This window comes from Pleurodeles waltl, chromosome 7 (assembly GCF_031143425.1).
Source record: "Pleurodeles waltl isolate 20211129_DDA chromosome 7, aPleWal1.hap1.20221129, whole genome shotgun sequence".
NCBI classification, from domain to species: domain Eukaryota; kingdom Metazoa; phylum Chordata; class Amphibia; order Caudata; family Salamandridae; genus Pleurodeles; species Pleurodeles waltl.
In genome coordinates this window covers 1,425,374,652-1,425,399,835 of record NC_090446.1, presented here as the reverse complement: position 1 = coordinate 1,425,399,835, position 25,184 = coordinate 1,425,374,652, and the positions used below count along the sequence as shown (strand labels likewise).

Below are 25,184 nucleotides of genomic sequence, written 5' to 3'. Positions count from 1 at the left end.
CGGCTCCTGCCTCTACTGACCCATGCAAAAGCCTGTAGATTGAAGGACTTCTTTCAGAATTGTTATGTCTTGTCAATAGAAAAAAACATTGTGACGCGGAGGCTAAGGTCTTTGATGAGTCCCCAAAGAGTTGACCTTCTGCTTGTATACCAGGTTCAAGAGTGGCTAGATTGGCGAGTCTCAGGTCCAGCTTTAATAATAAACCTTTTGTTCTTTCATGGATAATAGTCTATAAACAAAAAGCCCTTTGAACCCATAGAGAGAGGTCTGAAGGATTGATGCCCACATTGTCCAATGTAGCTGATTCAGCCAAATCCAAAATACACGTGAGTGGGCCTACCACATTAAATAATTTATCCTGGCAGGTTGACCAGGCTTTGTCGACCCCTCTTTGCGGATCTTTTCCAAATATAGAGAAAAAAGTAGTTATGGATTGGTTGATAGAAGGAATAACAGTGGTGTTGTAAGGTAAAGAAGGTCTAAGGCACTTAGGCCCAGATTTATGCCAAAGTGGCTCAGCGCAGTGCTGCACCAAAAAATAGCAGCACTGTGCCACTTTTGAAACACTGGGATGCGCCGTATTTACAGGAATACTGTGCATCCCTACATTTCCCCCTGCACCAGTGGTACATTAAGCTGCCTGGGTCAACGCAGGCATCCGCGCACCATAGTGCAAGGGTGTCTGTGTTGAAAGGATAGAAAGTTTATGTGCAAGAAGGTGCCCCTTCCTGCACATAAACAATCTATAATGGCAAGTAAGCGCTTCAAAGGGTGCTGCAAAATGCAGCACACATAGACGTACCAAAGCATTCTTTATGAATGATTGTTTATGTGCAGGAAGGGACACTTTCGTGCACATAACCAATCATCCATGGCAAAACGCAGCGCACATATAGAAAGCAGAAAACAAGGAGGAATAAAAGCATTCCTCCTTGTTTTGCCATGCCACAGATTTACAATTGCTCGTAAATTTTTTGCAGCGTCAAAAGCAATGGGTGTTGTGATGGAACGCCCACAGCAACACCCATTGCACGCCCCCCACTGGAAGGGCCCATATTTACAGAGAGGCATAGCACCACAAAAAATGATGTTACATCTCCCAGTAAATATGGAGCAGTTGTTAGCACCACCAAGGAGACACAAAAAATGATGTTCCAGTGGTGCTAGGGGCTCTTTAATCAGTCCCTTAGATTTAAGTTCTGTTTGCATTTGTCTAATGGGAGGCAAAGGTGAGAAGAAATGTATTCTCCTATAAGGGTGGCTGGTAACCACTCCATAGAATTAGGGTGGTGAATAAGAGAAGGTTCAAACATCAGAATCCTGCTGCTGAGCTTCTTGGTATTTATAGTTCTTGACTGCTGCTATATTATTAAAGCAAGATTAGAAGGCATAATAGGAGCCTCTGTTCTTGACATAAAATTCGTACACAATGCCAGTTCCAACTTGAAGCACATTGTGGTGTTTTTCTGAGAAGACAACATATGTTTTTAGTTCAATCTGTACTCTCACAAAGTTCTGGTTGATAATTCCAAGTTTTGAACATCACAAATCTGTATAAAAAAGGAACTGAAATGTGCTAGCATAAGCATTCACGTTTTCTTTTGGAAGAATAATTTATTATAGGGTTATGGCATAGCCACATCAAAATGCTGCATAACTATGTAAACCTTACTCTTGTTTCCAGATCAGCCACAATGCCATCGCTCACAATGGGAAATAAGGACAATATTCTACTGGCGCTCGTCATGGGTGAGGATACAGTGATTCAAATGACCACAGTGTTTATCAGATGCCAAACCAAGAATTCACATTGCATGAAGAATATCTATTTATGTCTTCCATTTAAATTGTCTACCTAACACTGCATGATCACTTTCAGTGCGCAGCCAAACAGTCCTGTGTTAGGAAATATATAAGCATGAGCTTGACTCAATTATGCTGATATTCTATTTGAGGTACTTTAGGAAGCATACGCTCAGAGAGTTGACCATATCAAATATTACAACCTGAAAGAAGAAGATTCAAATAGAAAGGGGTTGCGTAGACACAGATCACTTAGCATCTGTTTGAAGATGCTAGTCCACCTTTCACTGTGGCGGCACAGACCTGGCCTTGTATTTAAATGTGGGTATGGAGTATTCTGTTGGTAGATGCAGTGAGTGACTGCACCTGCCTGCTGGAGGTCGTCTAGGAGGACACTGGGACCATTTCCCACCACTCTATTTGCAGTATAGGGCACACTCCCCTACAGCTCCCTTGTCTCTGCGTGTACATTGGTGATACTGTATGGGCTCAAAAATAAAGTGTTTCCTCATTTGTATTGCCCATTGTCCATGCCCTCATGCAATTGAGCAAGCTCCAGTTCATAGGTGCAGTTGCTAAAAATGTCCTCTGGCACATTCCATATTATAGGAGAGGCTGCACGAACAACCATGGCCTCTTTTATGATACCAAAGAGCCCCCGGGGAGCAAAGAGTGGGTGAAAATGTCTGTTGTTCTCTCAGGGCACTTACTGTAATACATCCCCTGGAAAGAAAAGTCATAAATGTTCTTAGCCTCTTGTCTCCTTTACAAAAAAAAACTATAAACATAAAAATGACAAGTCAGTTAACTGAAACAGCAGTGATTTATCTCTGAAATTAAATGAGTACAATCTGAGACAGAGGGAGGAGTTAGACCAAATTGAACCTGGAGGAGAACCTCATAACTTCATGAATCAGTCAAGAAAGAATTATCTCCAGTCTTGGCTCAGTAATGTAAAGAAATTCACTGGTGAACAGTTTACGGTCAGCAAAAAATGCATTTCTTGTTGCATTTGGTGCCAATCTCTTCCATAGACCTATTCAACACTCAGGAATTATTCTTCAGACACAAACTTGTGAAACCTGCACGTTATATAACTATTATTAACTGAGCTACAGACGTGGCCTCACCAGAGGACGTCTGAAATTTCGGAAAGTTTGGCCCTGTTTTCAGATAACTAATTATTATATACAGATGGCACTGAATTCAACAGCGAGGTTCCCCAGAAACTCAGTACATAAAATGGCGTAATTTATGACTGCACGGTTGCAGACTAGATAAAGTGTGTTCCGTGTTTGGCCACATTCACAGCATATGTAAATATCAGTGTGTGAAAAGTAACCAAGGTCGCACTCATCCAAATTGGCTATAGATGGACTGTGCATGTCTGAATAATCACATAGTTTTGATGAGCATAGATGCAGGTATGTCACTCAAAGCAGACATTCAAGAAGGGATTCACCAGGCTCTGCACCACCACCCTATGAGTCCTTCTTTTACACAAACATTGAAAGATGCTGCCTGCCAATATTGTAGACTTCATCCTACCCCTGGATTAGAGGTACAAATGAAGCCTGTTTGATTTACCTAGTGGGGGCACTTTTACCGCATTGAAGATAATGCTCTGGTTGTAGTTCAGAGTCTGCTGCCTAGAGCTGCCATGTCCCTTCTCTCACGTGAGTCATGGGGGATAACTCACATGCTTTGTTTACCAGAAAACTCTAACTCCTGTAATACCTGTTTCTCTTCTATCCCACAGGATTTGCCTTGATGCTGGCACCTACTCAAGCATCCCGTAAGAATTATTCTTAATTTTAATGTAGATATGAAGCTTGTTATGTTTGCCAGCAACAATTGTAAATATGGAAGCAAGAACAGCAGATGTATTAGTATTACTGCTGACATCACCTCTGTATTTAGAGAACGTCCAGTAAACAATGGTACCATTCACTTGTAACCTTTGTTAGCGCATCCCGTTATGATAATTTATTACCCATCTGGACTCGTTTTCGGCCAATGAATCTTTCGACCCAGTTGAGAGACACCTTAGGACGAGATAGCTAATCAATATGTCGATCAATACGTCAATAATGTCATTAATATTTTTCACAACAATACATTTCACTTTAGTCAAAGTCATTAATCAATCCAAAACACTACCATGACCTTGCAGTCATGAATAACCACACCAGTTTAATTGAATTGTATGAGTTTTATTCCCTATTAGTTACAATTCTAAAAGCAGATGTGTTCATCTTAAAACCAAGAAGCATAATAGCATAGTCACGATATGGCAACTTTGATAAGATTTCATTAAGACGATTATCACAAACATCAAAACATAACACGGCGTAAACATAGATCAATTTAGCAGAGTGTCAATAACACGTCAGTTCAACAAAACATAGATTCAGTCGTTTGTCTATTTGTGTCAATTTAGTGAACACCTGTCCTAACCACTAATTAGCATTGGCATGTTGGGCTTCATGCAAAACAATTTAGAACACCAATTTGGAAAACATCTAGCTATGGTCTCTGTCAAAAGTAATCAGTTGGTACCAAGAAAAGAAAAGCAAATAGGCAATTTACAGTTTCATTGTCATAGTTATTGTTAGAAATGGGGCTTTTGTTTGGCAGTCAGGTTGCCCTCTGTCCAAGCAAGAACCCTCACTCTAGTCAGGTAAGTCACACACAATCCAAAATCAGCCTGTGCCCACCCTCTGGTAGCTTGGCACGAGCAGTCAGGCTTAACTTAGAAGGCAATGTGTAAAGCATTTGTGCAATAAATCATACAATACCATAATATAACACCACAAAAATACACCACACAGTATATATAATATTTATCTGGGTATTTGCAGGTCAAAATTATCAAAGATGCAATATGAATTAGTAAAGATATCACTGAAAAGTGATATAAAGTGTCTTAAGTCTTTAAAAAGCAAACAAAGCACAAAGTACCTGGTTTCTGGTGGAAAATCTCTGCAAAGGGCCGCAGAAGAAGAGATACGTGGAAAAATGGTGTGTGCGTCGATTTCTCCACAGCACACACGGACTTGCGTCGTTATTTTTCATGCCGGGAAGTCGTGCATCGTTTTCCGGTGCACAGACAGTCTCTTTCTATGGGTCGCGGGGATTACCAGATGTCCCGGGTCTGTGTGTGGATTCTCCTGCTTGTTTTCCGCCTGCGTGTCGTTCTGCGGGGCTGTGCGTCGAAGTTTCGCTCTCACGGCAGGCGTTGTGTCGATTTCTCCTCTGGAAGTCGGGCGGCGTTGTCCTTGCGAGGCCGTGCGTCGAAGTTCCGGTCGTCCCGAAGGCGTCGCGTCGATCAGCGTCGGTGTGCGGCATTTTTCCCGCTGCGGAACAAGCTGTGCATCGAAAAGTTCGGATCACGAAGCGTCCAAGTGAAAAATAGAAGTCTTTTTGGTCCTGAGATTTCAGGGAACAGGAGGCAAGCTCTATCCAAGCCCTTGAAGAGCACTTTCACAGCCAGACAAGAGTTCAGCAAGGCAGCAGTCCAACAGCAAGGCAGCAGTCCTTTGTAGAAAAGCAGACATGCGAGTCCTTTGAACAGCCAGGCAGTTCTTCTTGGCAGGATGTAGTTTCCGGTTCAGGTTTCTTCTCCAGCAAGTGTCTGATGAGATAGGGCAGAGGCCCTGTTTAATACTAAGTTGTGCCTTTGAAGTGCGGGTGACTTCAAAGAGTGTCTAAGAAATGCACCAAGCCCCCTTTCAGTTCAATCCTGTCTGCCAGAGTCCCAGTAGGGGGTGTGGCAGTCCTTTGTGTGAGGGCAGGCCCTCCATCCTCCCAGCCCAGGAAGACCCATTCAAAATGCAGATGTATGCAAGTGAGGCTGAGTACTCTGTGTTTGGGGTGTGTCTGAGTGAATGCACAAGGAGCTGTAAACTAAACCTAGCCAGACTTGGATTGAAGGGCAGATAAATATTTAAGTGCAAAGAAATGCTCACTTTCTAAAAGTGGCATTTCTAGAATAGTAATATTAAATCCGACTTCACCACTCAGCAGGATTTTATATTACCATTCTGGCCATACTAAATATGACCTTCCTGCTCCTTTCAGATCATCAGCTGCCACTTCAACAATGTATGAGGGCAGCCCCAATGTTAGCCTATGAAGGGAGCAGGCCTCACAGTTGTGTAAAAACGAATTTAGGAGTTTTACACTACCAGGACATATAACTACACAGGTACATGTCCTGCCTTTTACCCACACAACACCCTGCCCTAGGGGTTACCTAGGGCACACATTAGGGGTGACTTATATGTTGAAAAAGGGGAGTTCTAGGCTTGGCAAGTACTTTTAAATGCCAAGTCGAAGTGAAACTGCAAACACAGGCCTTGCAATGGCAGGCCTGAGACAAGGTTAAGGGGCTACTGAAGTGGGTGGCACAACCAGTGCTGCAGGCCCACTAGTAGCATTTTATCTCCAGGTCCTAGGCACATATAGTGCACTCTACTAGGGACTTATAAATAAATTAAATAGCCAATCATGGATAAACCAATCAATAGTACAATTTACACAGAGAGCCTATGCACTTCAGCACTGGTTAGTAGTGGTAAAGTGCCCAGAGGTCAAAAGCCAACAACAACAGGTCAGAAAAAAATAGAAGGAAGGAGGCAAAACGTTTTGGGATGACCCTGTCAAAAAGCCAGGTCCAACATTACCCTCCAAGGTTTAGTTCAGCACACAGGTTCAGTCTTCGTCTTCAGGACACCAGTCAAATCACCATCAGTCAGAACTTAGCTCCGGGGCAAAAAGGGGCACTTCCCTCATATGGAGGTAAAGTGTAAATGGGCAATCTAAGGAAAAGGATGGTCTAAGTAAAACCAAAGTATATACCCCACTATCTTTACCCAAATAGAAGATGGATTATGTCATTAATCTTTCACCCCATATTATTTTACAAGCTTTTTATTTGTCCACATGATCGACGTCTTCAGAGGTAACACGTCCGGTATGATTTCATCCTTCTGTAATTCTTTGCACATCTTTTGGTCAGTAGCTCCATTGTCTTCACCGGTTTGAACGACCTTCTACATTACATTAATCTACACTGTTTCATTTTGTCTAATATTTTCTACAAGCAATGTGGATTTCATGGGAACGGATCTACTATGGTTACATTCAGCTTCTAGTTTGAAGAAAACAAGGGGTCATGTCCTTTTGTGAGTCAGCGCACTGCAAGATAGGAAAAATACATTTAATATGAGAACCAAGCAGCTAAGCTTCGGCTCATGCCAACTTAAGGCCTACAAGGATTTCAGCACAAATTCAATAACGCAATCATTAATAGTTAGTATAAAACTTATTCTTTTATAGCAATTTATAACATTAGTCATTTTTATTAGTCCACGTATCCATTGACGGCCACTCCCCGTGGTCACATTTCAAGTGCATGTTTAAGCAAAAATTCATTATTTCAGTTCTATGCGGCGTTATCACACATTAATTCATAAACATTTCATGTTAATATAGATTATATAAGCTACGGTATCTCAGTCCTTCCTCTGATGACGTTCGTCATGGCACAAACCTTTCCCTTTTCGACCTTTCACTTTACATTTTTCACCTTGCGCATAATGCGCATTTCAACATCTTGTACCTTGTGTGAACTTTCCCAAATTCAGTAAACATTTTCTCACTTTCCTCATTTCTCTTGTTTCTCTTTGTCCAATTTCTTTTAATTTTGTCATTAATTTTGCATGCTCCCCATAAGCCTAATAAACAGACCAGAACAATCAATGGACCCCCTAGTACTTTTGCAAGAACCCATTCCAAATATTGCTAAACCAGCTCTTTACTCTGGCAATTCCTTTTCCCACTTTCTCCCACACTCCAGGTTCCTTTAAGTCCTTGAAATCTGCACTATCTCTAGTTAGGTTAGTAAGCATACTTCTAATCTTTTTACTATTGTCCGGTATAAACGAGCAACAATGACGCTTGTTGAGCATCTTGCAGACTCCGACGCTCTTTGCTAATAGAATGTGTAAAGCAAACCGATTTTGAAGAGTCATTGCTCGCTCCGCAGCAAGTTCAGTATCCATCAGGAGTATAGCCCCTGTAAATTTTTCAGCATGTCTCTCGTTTTTGTCTATCATGTTGTAATTCAGACGCTTTAGGTATTTGCTTTAAGTCATCAATCTGGTAAATCTTTGGGAAAACTATCCCCAAATAACATGTCCCATACCATCCCTTAGGGAGACGGTAATAAGCATTAAGGGGGTGATTCTAATCCTGGCGGGCGGCGGAGGCCGCCCGCCAGAATTCCGCCCCCATAATACCGCTCCGCGGTCAGAAGACCGCAGAGGGTATTATGAGTTTTTCCCTGGGCTGGCGGGCGGTCTCCAAAAGACCGCCCGCCAGCCCAGGGAAAAACTCCCTTCCCACGAGGATGCCGGCTCGTAATCGAGCCGGCGGAGTGGGAAGGTGCGACGGGTGCAGTAGCACCCGTCGCGTATTTCAGTGTCTGCAAGGCAGACACTGAAATACCTTGCGGGGCCCTCTTACGGGGGCCCCGCGACCCCCCCTACCGCCATCCTGTTCATGGCGGCTTTCCCGCCATGAACAGGATGGCGGTAGGGGGAGTCAGAATCCCCCATGGCGGCGCAGCAAGCTGCGCCGCCATGGGGGATTCTGTGGGCAGCGGTAAACCGGCGGGAGACCGCCGGTTTACCCTTTCTGACCGCGGCCAAAGCGCCGCGGTCAGAATGCCCTGCGGGGCACCGCCGGCCTGTCGGCGGTGCTCCCGCCGACCCTCGGGGTTAGAATCAGGGCCTAAGTCTGCAAATATAATAGATCCCAGGGATCGCTGGATCCTGTCCATTTACCATGAATGTCCATTTACTCTGAAACAAAAACACATGCCTGCATTCACTCGTTCCCACAAATAAAGTGTCATGTTCAGATTTTGGCCTATATATACAAAGCCTTCCTACATGTAATGCATCTATAGCTAATTTGCCTTGTGTCTTTATTGCAGTGTAAGCATAATCATTTGCATATGTGCGTTTCTCTAGCCCCTTTTCTAGTCTCTCTTTCAATGCTTTGAGTCTATCATCAGTGTGATCTAAGAAGCTTTTCTCTACAGGTGTTAATAAGCAAGTCAGATTGTTGCGGTGTGCATAAGCTGTCCCAAATGTACGTGTTGGTTCGAAGAAACCTCTAACTATTTTTATACTATGCTCCTTAGTTAATTTGTTCAGAAACTCAATCACTGGCACAAAAGAAAACACCACATCCAAATTGGAATAAAAGTATTGCACATGCTCCTGATTATAGAATCTTGTTAGTAGCAAACAGCAGCTTATCCCATATGTTAACGGTAAGCTATGATAAGTGACCCCTTCTTGCACTGATGAAGGAATCTTTGTGCACACATAACAATTTCTCGCATCCATGGTTTCAACATACTCATTCAGCAAGCGATAGAAGACTTTAATGGAGAGTTCCCCTTTTGAATTAGTTCCCTCATGCAAGTGTCTTGTATCTTGCTCAAACTTTTCCCACAGTGTTAGTGTTGTAGTCTCAGGTTTTGCAGCATTGTTAGTCGCTTTCTTATCCCACCACGGCATTCCCACAATCACACCTACAATTATTATCGCACACACAATACCTAATATAACACTTAACCAACCACACACTTTACCCTTCTTGCTACTACCTCTATTATGAGCCATGGTCTGTAGAGAAACATATAGCAGAATAACTCAAAGCAAACAATCAACTTGAGGACTTAAAAGCTCTTTTTTTTTTCTCTTCTTCTTGATGCAAGTCTCTCTCTCTCTCTCTCTCTCGCTCTCTCTCTCTCTCTCTCTGCGTGTATTTACAGCGTTTCACTCACTCCAGGACCCTTTTGTCAAATCAGGTTAGCAGCTTGTCATAATCAGGTTTCAAAGTCAATTCAGGTTATCAGTGTCACTTCCGGTAATTTATAAGTCTCTTTCTCCGTTTTTCAGCTTTCAATTTCAATTTCAGTTTTAACACAGTCTCTTTTCCTGATTGATTTCAGGTACCGTAGTATTGGCCTGGTACTTCTCGATCAAAACAGAACGCTAAGAATTGTTGTTGCTATTCAGATGTCGTTGCATATGCCCATTCAGGACCTGCGTACCTTCTATTTGCGGTTCTTTTTCTTTTCAATCTGCGTTCGCTTTGCAATTCTCCTTCACTTAGATCCTCTATTCGGGTTGTATTGATTTCTTCTGCTATTGTTTCACCTGATACGACCTTTTCTTTCGCAGCCTGCTTCTCTGGCCAGTTAGCACCTTTATGCGTCTTCTTCCTGCTTGTTCGTTCAGGACGCTGAACAGCACCCTCCTCTTGTGCTATGGTGTTTTCTCTTGACGGACCTGCAACTGGCTCAGGGGATGACGGTGTGCTTTGATCTCTCTCTACTATTTCCCCTTCTTCTTCTTCTGGGTCTGTAACAGGTTCAAGCTCTAACCCTTACCCGTCTACTTCTGGGAAAAGCTCTCCTTGATTTAGTTCTCCTGCTGCCTCTACTGAGAGAGGCTCACTGTCACCTCTCTCTAACTCGTTTACTGTTTGGGGGCCTAGGCTGTTCTCAGTGGGCTCTCCTTTAGTCTGAGTTCCCCCTTGGCTATTTCCTCGCCCTGAGACTTCCTTCTCTGGGATTGCTGAGTCGGAAACTTCAAGTTCCTCATCAGTTGGACATGTTACCTTCTTTGTATGACTGGCATGTATCCACTTTGGAACGTCTGCACATTTCACAGCAGTGGTTGTTGTCAGTATTACTTGAAATGGCCCCTTCCAGCGCGGCTCCAAACACGACTTTCTCACATGCTTCTTGACAACCACCCAGTCACCGGTTTGCAGGGTGTGACCTGGATCACTGATCGGTGGCAATGTGTTGGCTTCCACCTGGTGGAAAAAGAGCAAACCACATCAGCAAACCTTTGCAGTAGTCCAACACCATATCATCCGTGATATTCACAAGAGCATTTGCAGGTACTGCGGGTAGCCTCTTAGCTCTACCCATAAGGATCTCATGGGGTGATAGTCCTGTCTTCTTATCAGGTGTGTTTCTCATCGACATCAGCACTAAGGGCAATGCATCTGGCCATTTCATATTGGTAGCTGCGCACATTTTTGCCATTCTCGACTTCAGGGTACCATTCATTTGTTCTACTAGTTCTGATGCTTCAGGGCGGTAGCTACAATGCAGCTTCTGTTCAATGTCTAATGCAGCACACAAGAGCTTAATCACCTCATTGTCGAAGTGTCTGCCCCTATCTGAATCTAAAGAGACCGAAAAACCGAACCTGGGTATTAGTTCTCTAAGCAACAGCTTTGCGACTGTGACACTGTCATTCCTACGTGTGGGGTAAGCTTCAATCCAGTGGCTGAAAACACACACAATCACCAACACGTACCTCAATCCTCCACAAACAGGCATCTCAATGAAATCCATTTGCATCTTGCTAAATGGACCGCCAGCTCTCCCTATGTCGCTCAAAGTTACCACAGTCCCTTTTCCTGCATTCATCTGTTGACAGATGATGCACCTGTGACAAGTAACCTCTGCGGCTTGTCTGAATTTCGGGTTAAACCAGTCAATTTTGAATAACCTGATCATTGCATCTCTCCCAAGATGTGCCTGTCCCTGATAAAGCCTTGCAAACTGTGACAGAAGACTGTTTGGCAAAACCAGCTTCCCCTCCTCTGAGACCCACAAGTTGTCAGCCATCTGTACACATTGCATTCTCTGCCAGGAGCGTTTTTCCTCTCTGCTAGCACGACCCTGTTGTGATTTTAACTTGTCTAGTGTATCAACCACCCTTAATGCAAAGTTCAAGCATGTTTCATTTTCAGTTTGCGGTAACAATCCCCACTGATCCTTGAACAATATACAGTTCAATGCGCAAAACCTTGCGACTTGATCTGCATAGCCGTTTCCCATTGCACAAAGGTGGTCATTAGAACCCTGGCGGACGGTGTTAAGGCGGTGGTAAGACCACCAACAGGCCGGCGGTAAAAACTTTGGAATTACGACCGTGGCGGAAACCACCAACAAAGACAGCCACTTTAATACTACGACTGCCACGGCGGTACAGACAAGCAGCGGTCACCGTCAACAGACAGGCGGGAGACAATGTACTGCCCACACTGTTACGACAGGCCAATCCGCCACCTTTTGGCGGTCTTTACCCTGTTCAGCGGTCCTCGCCCTGTTCAGCAGTGCTTGAGTTGGCGGTGCTTGCCCTGTTTAGCGGTGCTTGCCCTGTTCAGCGGTGCTTGAGTTGGCGGTGCTTGCCCTATTCAGCGGTGCTTGCCATGGCGGTCTTTGCCCTGTTCAGCGGTGCTTGCCCTGATCAGCGGTGCTTGCCTAGGTGGTCTTTGCCCTGTTCAGCGGTCCTTGCCCTGGTCAGCGGTGCTTGAGTTGGCGGTGCTTGCCCTGTTCAGCAGTGCTTGCCATGGCGGTCTTTGCCCTGTTCAGCGGTCCTTTCCCTGTTCAGCGGTGCTTGAGTTGGCCCTGCTTGCCCTGTTCAACGGTGCTTTCACTGTTCAGCGGTGCTTGAGTTGGCCGTGCTTGCCCTGTTCAACGGTGCTTGCCATGGCGGTCTTTGCCCTGTTCAGCGGTGCTTGCCATGGCGTCTTTGCCCTGTTCAGCGGTCCTTGCCCTGTTCAGCGGTGCTTGAGTTGGCGGTGCTTGCCCTGTTCAGTGGTGCTTGCCCTGTTCAGCGGGGCTTGCGGGGCCCTCCTGGGCAGCGACAATGGGGCTTGCGGGGCCCTCCTGGGCAGCGACGATTGGGCTTGCGGGGCCCTCATGGGCAGCGACGATTGGGCTTGCGGGGCCCTCCTGGGCAGCGATGATGGGGCTGGCGGTGGCCTCCTGGCCAGCGGGGATGATGGCGGTCTTCTCCAATGTGCTGCTCCTCCCAGACTTTGCAGGTTTCTTCTGCCCCTTCCCCACCTTGGGAGGAGTCACAGCTGAGTCCACACTCCCCCCGGGGCCCCTGTGAGGGGCTTGGCTGGCTGGAGTCTTCCCCCTCTCCTGCCGGGCACTGGCCAACGTCTGGTGCTTCACAGGGGGGGGACTGGCTGTGCTGTGGCTCTGTGACAGACTGGCTGGCCTGGTGGCCGGTGCACTCCACATACCTGTGACAACAGGCACCACTGGTCCCGGTGATTTTGTGGCTGAGCTGATAGTACGGGACCTATGAGTTGGACCGGGGGTGGTGGGAAATAGGTTAATGGTGGACAGGAAAAGTAGTTTGGAGACACTGGGACGGGTAGCTGGAGGGGATTTGGGAGTGGAGGGAGAGGTGGTGGTTGTAGGAGGTGTACGTTTTGTGGCTTTGGGTGCAGGTGCATGCGCTGGAGGCTGTTGTGAGGTGGATGTATGTTGGGTGGGTCTGTGCCTGCGTTTGTGTATCTTTGGAGGGGGCGTCACAGACACACTGGGAGAGGACAGAGGGGACATGTAAATGGAAGTGGGGGTGGTGAGTGCATGTGAGTGGGGTGTGGTGGTGGGTGTGCTGGTGCGGGACGTAGTCTCTGTAGTGGTAGTGCATGCAGGTGTGAGTGTAGATGAGACTGGGAGTGAGGAGGGAGACGAGGAGGAGGGGGACACAGTGGAGGCAGTGGATGTTGGTGTGTCTGTATGTGTGTGATGCTTGCGTGAGTGGCTGTGGGATGTGTGGTGCTTATGTTTGCCTGAGCTTCTCTTGTGTGGTGAGGTGTGTGCAGGCTGGTCTGATGGTGTGCTTGGGATAGGCAGAGGTACAGGGGATTGGGTCTGGGTGGAGGAAATTGGAGGGGGGAGGCTAGACACAGGGACAATGGCTGCCATCAGTGCTGAGGCCAGAGTCTGAACGGTTCGATGAAGGGCAGCCTGACCAGAATGAATGCCCTCCAGGAATGCATTTGTGTGTTGCAACTCCCTTTCTACACCCTGGATGGCATTCAAAATGGTAGACTGCCCAAGAGTGAGTGACCTGAGGAGGTCAATGTCCTCCTCACTGACGGCAGAATAGGTGGCAGGGGCTGAGGTGCCTGGGGCGAAGGTGATGCCCACCCTCCTGGGTGAGCGGGCACGGGGTGAAGGCTGAGGGGCTGCTGGGAGGGCGGTGCTGGGAGGGGGGGTGGTGGCTGGACCTGTTGAAGTGGGGGGCACAGATGTTGCTGCCACCACACGGGAGCTTCTATCAGAGGACGAGATTGTGTCGCTGGTTGCAGATCCTGTGACCGCCGTGGTGCTCCCATCGCCCTCCGTCCCACTGGTGTATTCAGAGTCCGTAGTGTGGGCCTCCATGCCCATGTGGGATGCAGCTCCCTCGTGCTCCGGTGCCACTGCACCTCCGCCTGATGATGCTAATGCACACAAGAACAGGGAGACCGCAAAAAAAGGGGGGGAACAGAAGAAAGACAGGTTGAGTGCATGGCTTACCGCTACCGTTGGTGGACAAGACAGACACAGCAGCCCCCTGCACTACGTCGCGCTGTTGGGCTATACAGTGCAATTCCTGGGAAATGGCCTCAAGGCTATGGCCGACATCTGCACACAGAGATGACACAGGTGCATGAATAGCTGTACTTGGCACTCTACAGAGGTGGGGTGAGGGGCCACACGGCCATGCCTTACGTAGGGGCCTAGCCTACGGAACTTGCCCTGGCCTAGGGAAACCCACAGCCCTCCTCCCCCACCCAGACCCCTCCACTGCGCGCAAAGTCAGCAGAATGAGAGTGTACTCACCCTCTTGTGTCTGCTGTGATGCCCTCAAGCGCCCATCCAACTCAGGGTAGGCCACCGCCAGGATCCGGAACATCAGGGGTTCATGGTTCGACGTGCACCACTACCATGTTGGGAGGCCATCCCCAGCTGAGCCTCCGCCGTCTTCTTGCTCCAGCGGCGAATGTCCTCCCATCTCTTCCGGCAGTGGGTGCTCCATCTGTGGTGGACCCCCAGGGTCCGGACGTCCTTGGCGATGGCACGCCAAATATCTTTCTTCTGGTGGGCGCTGACCTACATGAAATGTACAGGGGAAGAAGAGAAGTCATTAACAACTGCACCGTCAAAGTGAGTGGCCCCCATCCCTACCCTTGCCATGTGGCACATGCCCCCACCATATTTCATGCACGCAGAACTCTGACCCCTTCCTTCTTACAACCAGCCCTCTCCACACAGGCATAGCCCATACGACATGCTCCCTGTGTACTTACCTGTTGGTCTGCAGGACCGTAGAATAACATGTACTGGGGGAGGACCCCGTCGACGAGCTTACCAACTCCTCCGATGTGAAGGCAGGGGCCCTTTCGCCAGATGCACGAGCCATTGTCTCTTCCAGACCAAGATCACAGCAGCACTTGCAGTGTAGGTCCTCTCCTGTCGAAGATCAGGTATCGAGTGATTCAACAGCTAGAAAATGGCGGTCATGTCCGCAGCGGTCACGTCCGCGGCAGTGCATACCATCCCTGCCGCGTACATCGTCATTGGCTCCTGGGACCCATAAGGTACAATGTTAACCAATGCAGCACTGCGCCGCGGTCTTCGACCTCCTACCGCAACGATGTACAACGCCATCGCAGTTACCTCACATCCCATTGTCCCGCTTTAGAGGTCAGGCAGCCGCCATTTCAGGGGCCCACATGGCCTAATTACCAACTGCGTCACACATACGTAGGCCTACTCTCAACACATATACAGGCCAGATTTTGTGTATGAATCCTGTTCTGTGTAGAATGTGGGTACATACCTCTGAGTTGTTTGACAATGTGCTCGCTGTTGTCCTTCATAGGCACCGTCCGCTGGGACATGTGAGGAGATGGTGGAATCCTCCGGTGTACCGACCACTGGTGGACCTGTCGACAATGGAGGAAAGAAATTTGATCATCACCTACAGGTTTGACCGTGCCACAATCCAAGAACTGTGTACCCAGTTGGACCCAGACCTGACGCCAGCAATCCATCATCCCACAGGAATCCCCCCCCCCAAGTGCAGATGCTATCAGTGCTCCATTTCCTTGCAAGTGGGTCTTTTCAAACAACTGTGGCCATGGCATCAGGGATGTCCCAGCCTATGTTTTCCAACGTGGTGTCCAGAGTGTTGTCTGCCCTGCTGAAACACATGCGGAGCTACATCGTTTTCCCTCAGGTGGAGGACTTGCCTACAGTGAAAGCTGACTTCTATGCCCTTGGACATATCCCCAACATCATAGGTGCCATTGATGGGACCCATGTGGCTTTGGTCCCCCCCACAGGAGTGAACAGGTGTACAGGAACCGGAAGAGTTATCATTCGATGAATGTACAGATGGTATGTTGGGCAGACCAGTACATCTCCCAGGTGAATGCCATGTTCCCTGGCTCAGTGCATGACGCCTACATCCTGCAGAATAGCAGCATCCCTTATGTGATGGGTCAACTCCAGAGGCACCGTGTGTGGCTATTGGGTGACTCTGGTTACCCCAAACTGTCATGACTACTGACCCCGGTGAGGAATCCCAGGACAAGGGCAGAGGAATGCTACAATGAGGCCCATGGGCGAACTAGGAGAGTGATCGAGCGGACCTTAGGCCTCCTGAAGGCCAGGTTCCGCTTCCTCCATATGACAGGTGGATCCCTATTCTACTCACCAAAGAAGGTGTGCCAGATCATCGTGGCCTGCTGTATGCTTCATAACTTGGCTTTGCAACGACAGGCGCCTTTTCTGCAGGAGGATGGTCCAGATGGCGGTGTTGTTGCAGCTGTGGAGCCTGTGGACAGTGAGGAGGAGGAAGCAGAGGAAGAAGACATTGACAACAGGGACTCAGTCATCCAGCAATATTTCCAGTGAAACCCAGGTGAGAATACATTCCTGCCTACTACAAGTACTTTTACACTTCTATCTCTATCCTGTCTATCAATTTCACCCAGTGTATGGTCACTGAGTTGTCACTTTCCCTTACGGTTTCACAGGTGTGGGTCCCAACATGTGTCATCTGCTTACATTCCTCAGGGACTAGAGCTGTGTGACATAGGTATGTTGACATTACTATTTCCTGGAAATTTTGTCACTGTAATTGCAAATACACTATTTCAAAATGACAGACAGACTCCAGATCTTTTGGTGCTTTAGGTGTGTTTATTTACATACAAAATATTGGAGGGGGAAGTTAAATGGTGAGGGGTGATGGCGGAGGAGTGTCCATGGCAGAGTCCAGTCCATTTGTCTCATAGGTGCATTGCCCATATGGGCATAGGAAGTGGAGCTGGGGCAGTTCCAATATGGAGAGGGTGACAAAGTAGGACAGTGGGTTGACAATCAGGGCGGTCTCATTTCTTGGCGGGGGTCTTGGCATCATGCTCTGTCTTGTTCCTTGATCTCAGGGAGCGCTTGCGGGGTGGTTCTCCATCTGCAGGGGGTGGGGTGCTGGTGTGGTGGTCCTGTGGCGGTGCCTCCTGTCCACTAGCGCCGGCGGAGGTGGTGGGCAGCTCATCGTCCAGGCTAGTGTCAGGGGCCGCTTGTAGTGCCACAGTGTCCCTCCTGGTGTTGAGTATTTCCTTCAGCACCCCTACGATGGTGCCCAGGGCGGAGCTGATGGTTCTGAGTTCCTCCCTGAACCCCAAATTCTGTACCTCCTGCATGCGCTGGGTCTCCTGATGCTTGGCCAGGACCGTTGCCATCGTCTCCTGGGAGTGGTGGTATGCTCCCATGATGAAGGAGAGGGCCTCGTGGAGGGTGGGTTCCCTTGGCCTGTCCGCCCCCTGTCGCACAGCAGCCCTCCCAGTTCCCCTGTGTTCCTGGGCCTCCGTCCTCTGGACTGTGTGCCTACTCCCACTGCCCCCAGGTCCCTGATGTTGTTGGGGTGGTGGGTTATCCTGGGTTCCCTGTAGTGGTGGACACCCAGCTGATTGACGTGTCCTGGGGACGGAGGTATGGGCCCGCTGGGTGGGTGCTGTGTTGGTGTTACCAGAGGGTGGAAGGTATGTGGTGGCCTGTGCCTGTGTGAGGGGAACAGACTGTCCCGAGTCCCACGATGGTCCGGGCTGGTCATCTAGATCCAGTTGGACAGAGGTGCTGTCATCACTGTGGGCCTCTTCTGTGGGTGGGGTGAAGATGTCTGGACCCTCCTGTCTGGTGACATTGGGTAGTGGTCCTGCAGGGGTGGAAAAGCATGATTATTGCATCTGTGTGTGTCATGGTGTGCAATGGGTGGGTGACCGTGTTCCCCAGTGCTTGCATTCCTATGTGGGGGCTTGTGTGATGATGGTTTAGGGGGGTGTATGGGTATGTGCAGTGGGCATGCTTTAGTGATGGGTATCCATGTGTTGGTGTTGCATGCAGGGCTTGATGTTGAGATGTGTGGTTTGTGATATTGGTACATTTGTGAGGAGCTGGAGTGATAGGGGAGGGGGTGAGGGTGGGGGTATGTGATAGCATGCAGGTAGGGTGGGGGATATGGTGGTTAAAGGTTTGACTTACCAGTGTCCATTCCTCCATCGACTCCTGCGAGGCCCTCAGGAGGCAGAATCGCCAAGACTTGCTCCTCCCATGTTGTTAGTTGTGGGGGAGGAGGTGGGGGTCTGCCCCCAGTCTGCTGAACCGCCAGGTGGTGTCTGGAGACCACGGAACGAACCTTCCCCCGTAGGTCGTTCCACCTCTTCCTGATGTCGTCCCGATTTCTTGGGTGTTGTCCCACTGCATTGACCCTGTCAACTATTCTTCACCATAGCTCCATCTTCCTTACAATTGAGGTGTGCTGCACCTGTGCTCCAAATAGCTGTGGCTCTACCCGGACGATTTCCTCCACCATGACCCTGAGCTCCTCCTCTGAGAACCTGGGGTGTCTTTGCCGTACCATGGGGTGGTGTAGGTGATGTGTTTGGTGGTGTGTGTGGTGATGAGTGTGGTGATATGTAGTGGTGTGTGGTGTTTTGTGCGTGGAAGTTGTGTGGGTGATGGTGTTGAGTGCCTGTGGATGCTAGTTTGTGGATGGTGGTGTCTCTCTCTGGCCTTCTCTCTGTAATAGTGGTCGTAGGGGTTTGTGGGTGATGTGGGTTTGTGTTTTATAGTGTATTGGGTGTGTGGGAGTGGTGTGTGTATGTGTATCAGGTGTGTGTATTTCGAATTGTCCAATGTGGCGGTGTTTTGTATGTGTGTGTGTATTTTGAGCGCGGCGGTGTGTACCGCCAATGGGATACCGCGGTTGAGAGACCGCCGCGTGGATTCATGTGTCGTGATAGCGTGGGCGTATTTCTGTTGGTGTGACGGTGGAGGTTTTGTTATCGCCAGTTTATGACTGACCTTTGGTGTGGCGGACTTGTGTGGGTGTCTGAATTTTGTCGGATTTCGAGATGTGGGTCATAATAGTTGTGGTGGAATGCCGCGGCCGCGGCAGTGTGTTGGCGGTCTTCTGCACGGCGGTAAACTACTTTTACCGCCAATGTTGTAATGACCGCCAAAGACTTGTGATTTAATATGAGCATTGCATTTCAGCAATGCAAATTCAAGAGGCAACTGAATCGCATGTAACAAATCCTTAATTTGCTCGCCATTTTTCATTGGAGAACCAGAAGAGGTCATGAAACGTCTCTGTGACCACAGTCGGCCAAAATCGTGTACAATGCCAAATCCGTATCTGCTGTCAGTGTAAATAGTGACTTTCAAATTTTCAGCTGCGTGGCATGCCTTAGTAAGGGCAATTAATTCTGCCACTTGTGCGGAATACACTCGAGCCAGGAAGCTTCAATAATACTAGCTATGGTACATACAGCATAACCGGCTCTCATTATTCCGACTGAGTCTCTCAAACAGGATCCATCAACAAACATAATGCAGTCATTTTCTTTTAACTGCGTATCTTGGATGTCAGGTCGGGGCTTGGTACATAGTTCTGTTACCTCAAGACAATCATGCTCCACTTCCTCTTCATTATTAATCTCAGTACTTTCAACAGGAAGTAGAGTTGCCGGGTTCAATACAGTACATCTCTTTAAGGAGACATTTGGTGACCCCAAAATAATTGTCTCATATCGGGTAAGTCGGGCATTTGTCATGTGCTGGGTTTTAGTTCGAGTCAACAGAATTTCAACTGAATGTGGAACCATTACTGTTAAGGAATGTCTCATCACTATGCCTTCAAACTGCGTGAGGCTTTGAGCAACTGCTGCAACTGCGCGCAAACAACCCGGTAAGGCTGCTGCGACTGGGTCCAAGGTAGCTGAACAATACGCTACAGGACGGTTTGCACCTCCATGGACCTGTGTCAAGACAGACAAAGAACAAGCATCACGTTCATGACAAAATAGTAGAAAAGGCTTCGTGTAATTAGGCATACCTAAAGCTGGTGCCCTGCACATGCACTCCCTCGATTCCATGAATGACTCAAGCTCTTCCTTAGACAGAGTTATGGTATACGGGTCATCCTTAGTTTCCTTGCCTGTCAGTTTTATCAATGGTTTAGAGATAATTGAACAGTTGGGTATCCACTGGCGACAGTAGCACCCCATTCCTAAGAACATCCTGACATCTCTCTTTGTTGTCGGGGGTTTATCTGCAGAATAGCTGTCACCCTTTCCTTTGATATTCTACTGGACCCTCTCTCAATTAAGTGCCCTAAGTATTTTACCTCTTTCTGACAGTACTGCAGCTTCTTTGGAGACACTTTGGGGGTCATTCCGACCCCGGCAGTCAAGGACCGCCGGGGCCGGGGATGCGGGAGCACCGCCAACAGGCTGGCGGTGCCCCCGCGGGCATTCTGACCGCGGCGGTTTGGCCGCGGTCAGACAAGGAAAACCAGCGGTCTCCCGCCGGTTTTCCGCTGTCCTTGGAATTCCCCATGGCGGCGCAGCTTGCTGCGCCGCCATGGGGGATTCTGACACCCCCTACCGCCATCCTGTTCCTGGCGGTTCGCCCGCCAGGAACAGGATGGCGGTAGGGGGTGCCGCGGGGCCCCTGGGGGCCCCTGCAGTGCCCATGCCAATGGCATGGGCACTGCAGGGGCCCCCGTAAGAGGGTCCCACTGTGTATTTCAGTGTCTGCAATGCAGACACTGAAATACGCGACGGGTGCAAACTGCACCCGTCGCACATACCCACTCCGCCGGCTCCATTCGGAGCCGGCTTCCTCGTGGGGTGGGGTTTCCCGCTGGGCTGGCGGGCGGCCTCCTGGCGGTCGCCCGCCAGCCCAGCGGGAAAGCCTGAATGGCCTCCGCGGTCTTTCGACCGCGGAGCGGCCATATGGCGGTTCCCGCAAGGCGGGCGGCGGTCACTCGGAATCAGGCCCTTCATGTCCGTTCTTTCCCAAGTGATTCAGTAAGGCAATTGTGTCATATCTGCAGTCATCTTTTGTTCTGGACGCAATCAGTAAGTCGTCAATGTATTGCACCAGAGTCGAACTGAAAGGCAGTTCTAGTGACTCCAAGTCCTTCTTCAATATCTGATTGAAGATGGACGGTGACTCAGAAAACCCTTGAGGAATTCTGCACCAACTGTACACATTGTCCAGGAATTTGAAACTGAATAAAAATTGGCTGTCCTCATGAAGAGGCACAGAAAAGAAAGCTTGTGACAAGTCTACAACGGTGAACCATTCTGCATCACACGGAACCTGAAACATAATCACTGCTGGGTTTGGCACTATAGGGCAACATTTTACCACAATCTTGTTGATTTTCCTCAAGTCCTGCATAATTCGAACCTTCCCACAAGGCTTTTTCGGACCCATTATTGGTGAATTACATGGGCTGCTCAATACCTCTTTCAGAACTCCTTGCTTTACAAAATCTGCAATTATTTGCGACACCTAGATAAGGACATTTTGTGCCATGTGGTACTGTGGCACCTGGGGAAACACTACATTTGGCTTCACTTGTACTTTAACTGGTTCCACTCCTTTTATCAGCCCCACTTCTTTTCCTGTCAAGTCCCACACTTTCTCTGTCACTATTCCCTGTAACTCAGCTGGTAAGTCAGTCACTGTAAGCATTGGGAATAAGGTTATCAAAGGGTAATCTTCATTTGCAGTCTCCGTCTCTAATTCTGGAAACTGACCGTCATCCCCGTCATCATCACTGTTTGTCTTCACCTCAATTCCATTGTTGGAATAGGTAATCGAACATTTTGTCTTGCATAATAAGTCTCTTCCCAGTAGGGACACAGGACTTGGATCGCAGACTACAAACTTATGCGGTCCCTGAAAGTTGCCAATCTCGACTTGCACCGGATCTGTGATCGGATTTGTCAAATACTGGTTTGCTACTCCTACCACTCTTATGGTACGCCCTGAAAGTGGGAGTTTCGGAACCTCTGCACTTCTGAATATAGAGCGTGTAGCTCCGGTGTCAACCAAGAAGGAAACCTTGTGACCCATCACCATTCCCTCTACATAGGGTCCCCTCTGGTCCACTTCTAAGGACGCTGCAAGCCTGCACTCCTCACCGTCTGAACTGTCATCCGACCATTCATCATTCATTCCATCTTCACCACGCAATGGGAATTGCTGTACTGTATTATTTTGGCTCACTACTTGACCTGTGACCTGCTGAGGAAGCATCACCTGTTGCTGTCCCACTGGAGCTAATGGTAATTGCATTTGCTGTCTAGGTACCATGGGAACCTGCTGTTGTACTTGCTTCATTTGTGCTGGTTGGACTCGCAGCATTTGCATTTGCTGCATGGGCTGTAGCCCCTGCATCTGAACCATGTTATTCTGGAAGTTCTGATTTTGACCTCTCATTTTTGGACCTCTCACGTTTTGAAATGTACCGACATCAGTGCTTTGTTGAACGACACCATCATGCTCCACATTTGGGCATTCCCACTTCCAATGCCCCACGCCCCGCACGCGTGATATGGTGACATCTTTTTCATCCCCTGTCCATCATTTTGGACTACAACAGTGTTCAAGTCTGGTTCACAAAACCTCAACCTCTCGGTTGCATCTGAAACACACCATTCCCTTGCGGTTTTTGCTGTACCATCTGCTGGATTCCATTCCCCTGCATACCTGCCTGCGCTGCCCTTATCTGCATCACCATCACTTTCTCCTTCAGTTTTCTCTGCTTCAGCTCAATCTCGTCACTACAGTATTTCGCATACTGTAATACCTCATCAATCGGCTTCGCTTGCCAACAGATCAAATGATTCTTAATCATCTGGCAAACCTCTGGTCTCAGCCTTTCAACAAATCTAAACACAAGATGGTTCATGTCTTTCGGTTCAATAGTCTCAGTGCCACTGTAATGCTTGAATGCTTTCAATAACCTCTCATAGTAAGCATGGATTGACTCTTTAACCTCCTGTGAGGTTCGGTCGATTTTCTGCCAATCTGTCACTTTTGGCGAAACCTTTTGCTTCAAAAACTCAATCACTTTACGGTAGTACTTCATCACCTCCTCAGAAGGTGCTCCGGTCGCCTTATCCCTTGCCGGCTCCTGTGTCTGCCAGTCTACACCTCTCTTGCATTCAAGCCATAAGTCGGGTGGGACAATAATCTCAAACAAGGTATTCAAATCTTCCCAGAGACATATCGTAAGTTTCACAAACCTATCCATCTGCTGGTACCACTCTATCGGTTTCTCCCTCAACCTGGGATAATCATTTGTAAATGACAAAATGTCTCTTCTAGACCATGGTAGATGAACTAGAACCCCTCCAGCTGTTTCTTTCACTGGGAATATCTTTACTGTCCCAGTGTCCGGTGAGGCTTTAGTCGGACTTCATCCCGGACTGTCACCTTTTTCCTTATCTCTTTTCTTTGCCCATCTGCCTTCCCACTTTTCTAGGGCTCCCCAGATCTGAGCACTTTGCAGTATTTCTTTAAGGTGCACCCTTATTCCAGCCAACCTCATGTGATCAAAATCTTTAGAGTCGAAGTCTAGTCTGTAACTTCTTCTCAAATGTTTAGTATTCTCAATGTCAATATTGTATTTGTCTGATAGGTTCGCCAACCTCTGATGCACCTTGCCCACTTCTTTAGTAATCTTGGGGCACAGATGCCTTAACTCCACTTCTGTGTACGATTGTAATCTGTTTACCCCTATTGTCCCTTCCACTAGTTCAGCAGCTTCCACACCCAGCCTTACAAAGTTCAGGTACTCATCTTTTTCTAACCTTTCTGGCTTCTCTGTAGTTGCTGTAGTCTTTTGTGAAGAGTATGTTTTTTCTAACCACTCGTTCAATTGTTGCACCGTAAAACCTTGCAGCGAAATATTCCCTGCATGCATTATTGGTGACTGTGAAGCATTCGTACTCATTGTCTGTGGGGTTAGCATACCTAGCCCTGCCTGTCTCATTGCGTCCAAAGGTGTTTCAACTAGATCAAGGTCTAACAAAGACCTTGGTCTTTCAACTGATTGCTCTCCCGGGGCCATTAATTGAGGAGTTCCTATGGACCCTCCTCTTATTGCATCTTGGGTCATTACCCCCTGATCACACATACCAGGCTTACCTTGTGCATACAATGGTACCGGTGGACCAACAGTAATTGGCAATGATATGGCAGACCTGGTCCCAAACTCCGCGGAGCAGTAACTCCCAGAGCTTGACTCACTGAGGCTGGGGCAGGTACTAATGGAGGTCCTGCTGCTGGACTATACCCCGGTATCAGCTGTTGCTGCGGCTGGGGCAGCAATTGTGGAGTTGGCTCAAACTGCACTAACCTTGACTTTGTATATATCGGGTCAGGCGGCACTATCAGATTTGTAGTAGTCTCTAGTACTGGGACGTCTGGATAGATTCTCTGTATCTGAGGTGGAGGATGCAACTGTATCTGCATGACTGGCGCAGTGGGTACACTAACACCATTCTGTAGCAAACCCGTATCACTAGTCTGTATTGTATCGGTAACTCCCTTCTCCTGCGTCTGGTTCCCAGGACCTGCACTGGTGCTCGGGACATTGTCGTCTACTGCATAAGGTGGCGGGCGATCATGCAATAACTGATTAAGAAACTCTTCATAGTCTGAGTAATCTTCCTCTATCCAAGACCTCTTAGTCTCTTTTGGTTTATTAGAGTCCTTGTCTGTCTTACAGGGGGCTTTCTTCCCCTGCGTCTCATCGCCCTGTGCTATTGCTGGAAACAATTTGAGTCCGTCAACTGTTCCCTGTCTCCACATTTTCCTCTCATTGTCCCATCTAGCCTCAGCTAAAGTCTTTTCTGCCCTTTTCATTCTCCTCTCGAATTTCTGTTGTCTCTGTTTAATAGCCATTAAATCCCAGACTGCTAATGCCTCGTACTGAGCTGGCCTTGGAGGTGACTTTTGTACACTTAACATCCATCTTAAATTCTCTAAAATTCTCGTATTGAACGTTCCATGCTCCGGAAACGCCTAACATCCCTCTTTTTCTGTCAGTTTGCGCCACTGTTTCATCCATAAGCAAGGCGCGACACCCTTTTCCTCCATGACTATATAAGCTGGA

General features: G+C 48.1%; 1 long non-coding RNA gene across 1 annotated transcript in view; it reads left to right on the top strand.

The window, feature by feature from the left end:
- LOC138247420 (uncharacterized) overlaps nt 1-25,184 on the top strand; it is a 92,509-nt gene that overhangs the window by 17,976 nt on the left and 49,349 nt on the right. The window contains exons 2-3 of the long non-coding RNA XR_011194499.1: nt 1,685-1,749; nt 3,563-3,598. This is a non-coding gene — a long non-coding RNA (uncharacterized lncRNA). The remainder of the gene's footprint in view (nt 1-1,684; nt 1,750-3,562; nt 3,599-25,184) is intronic.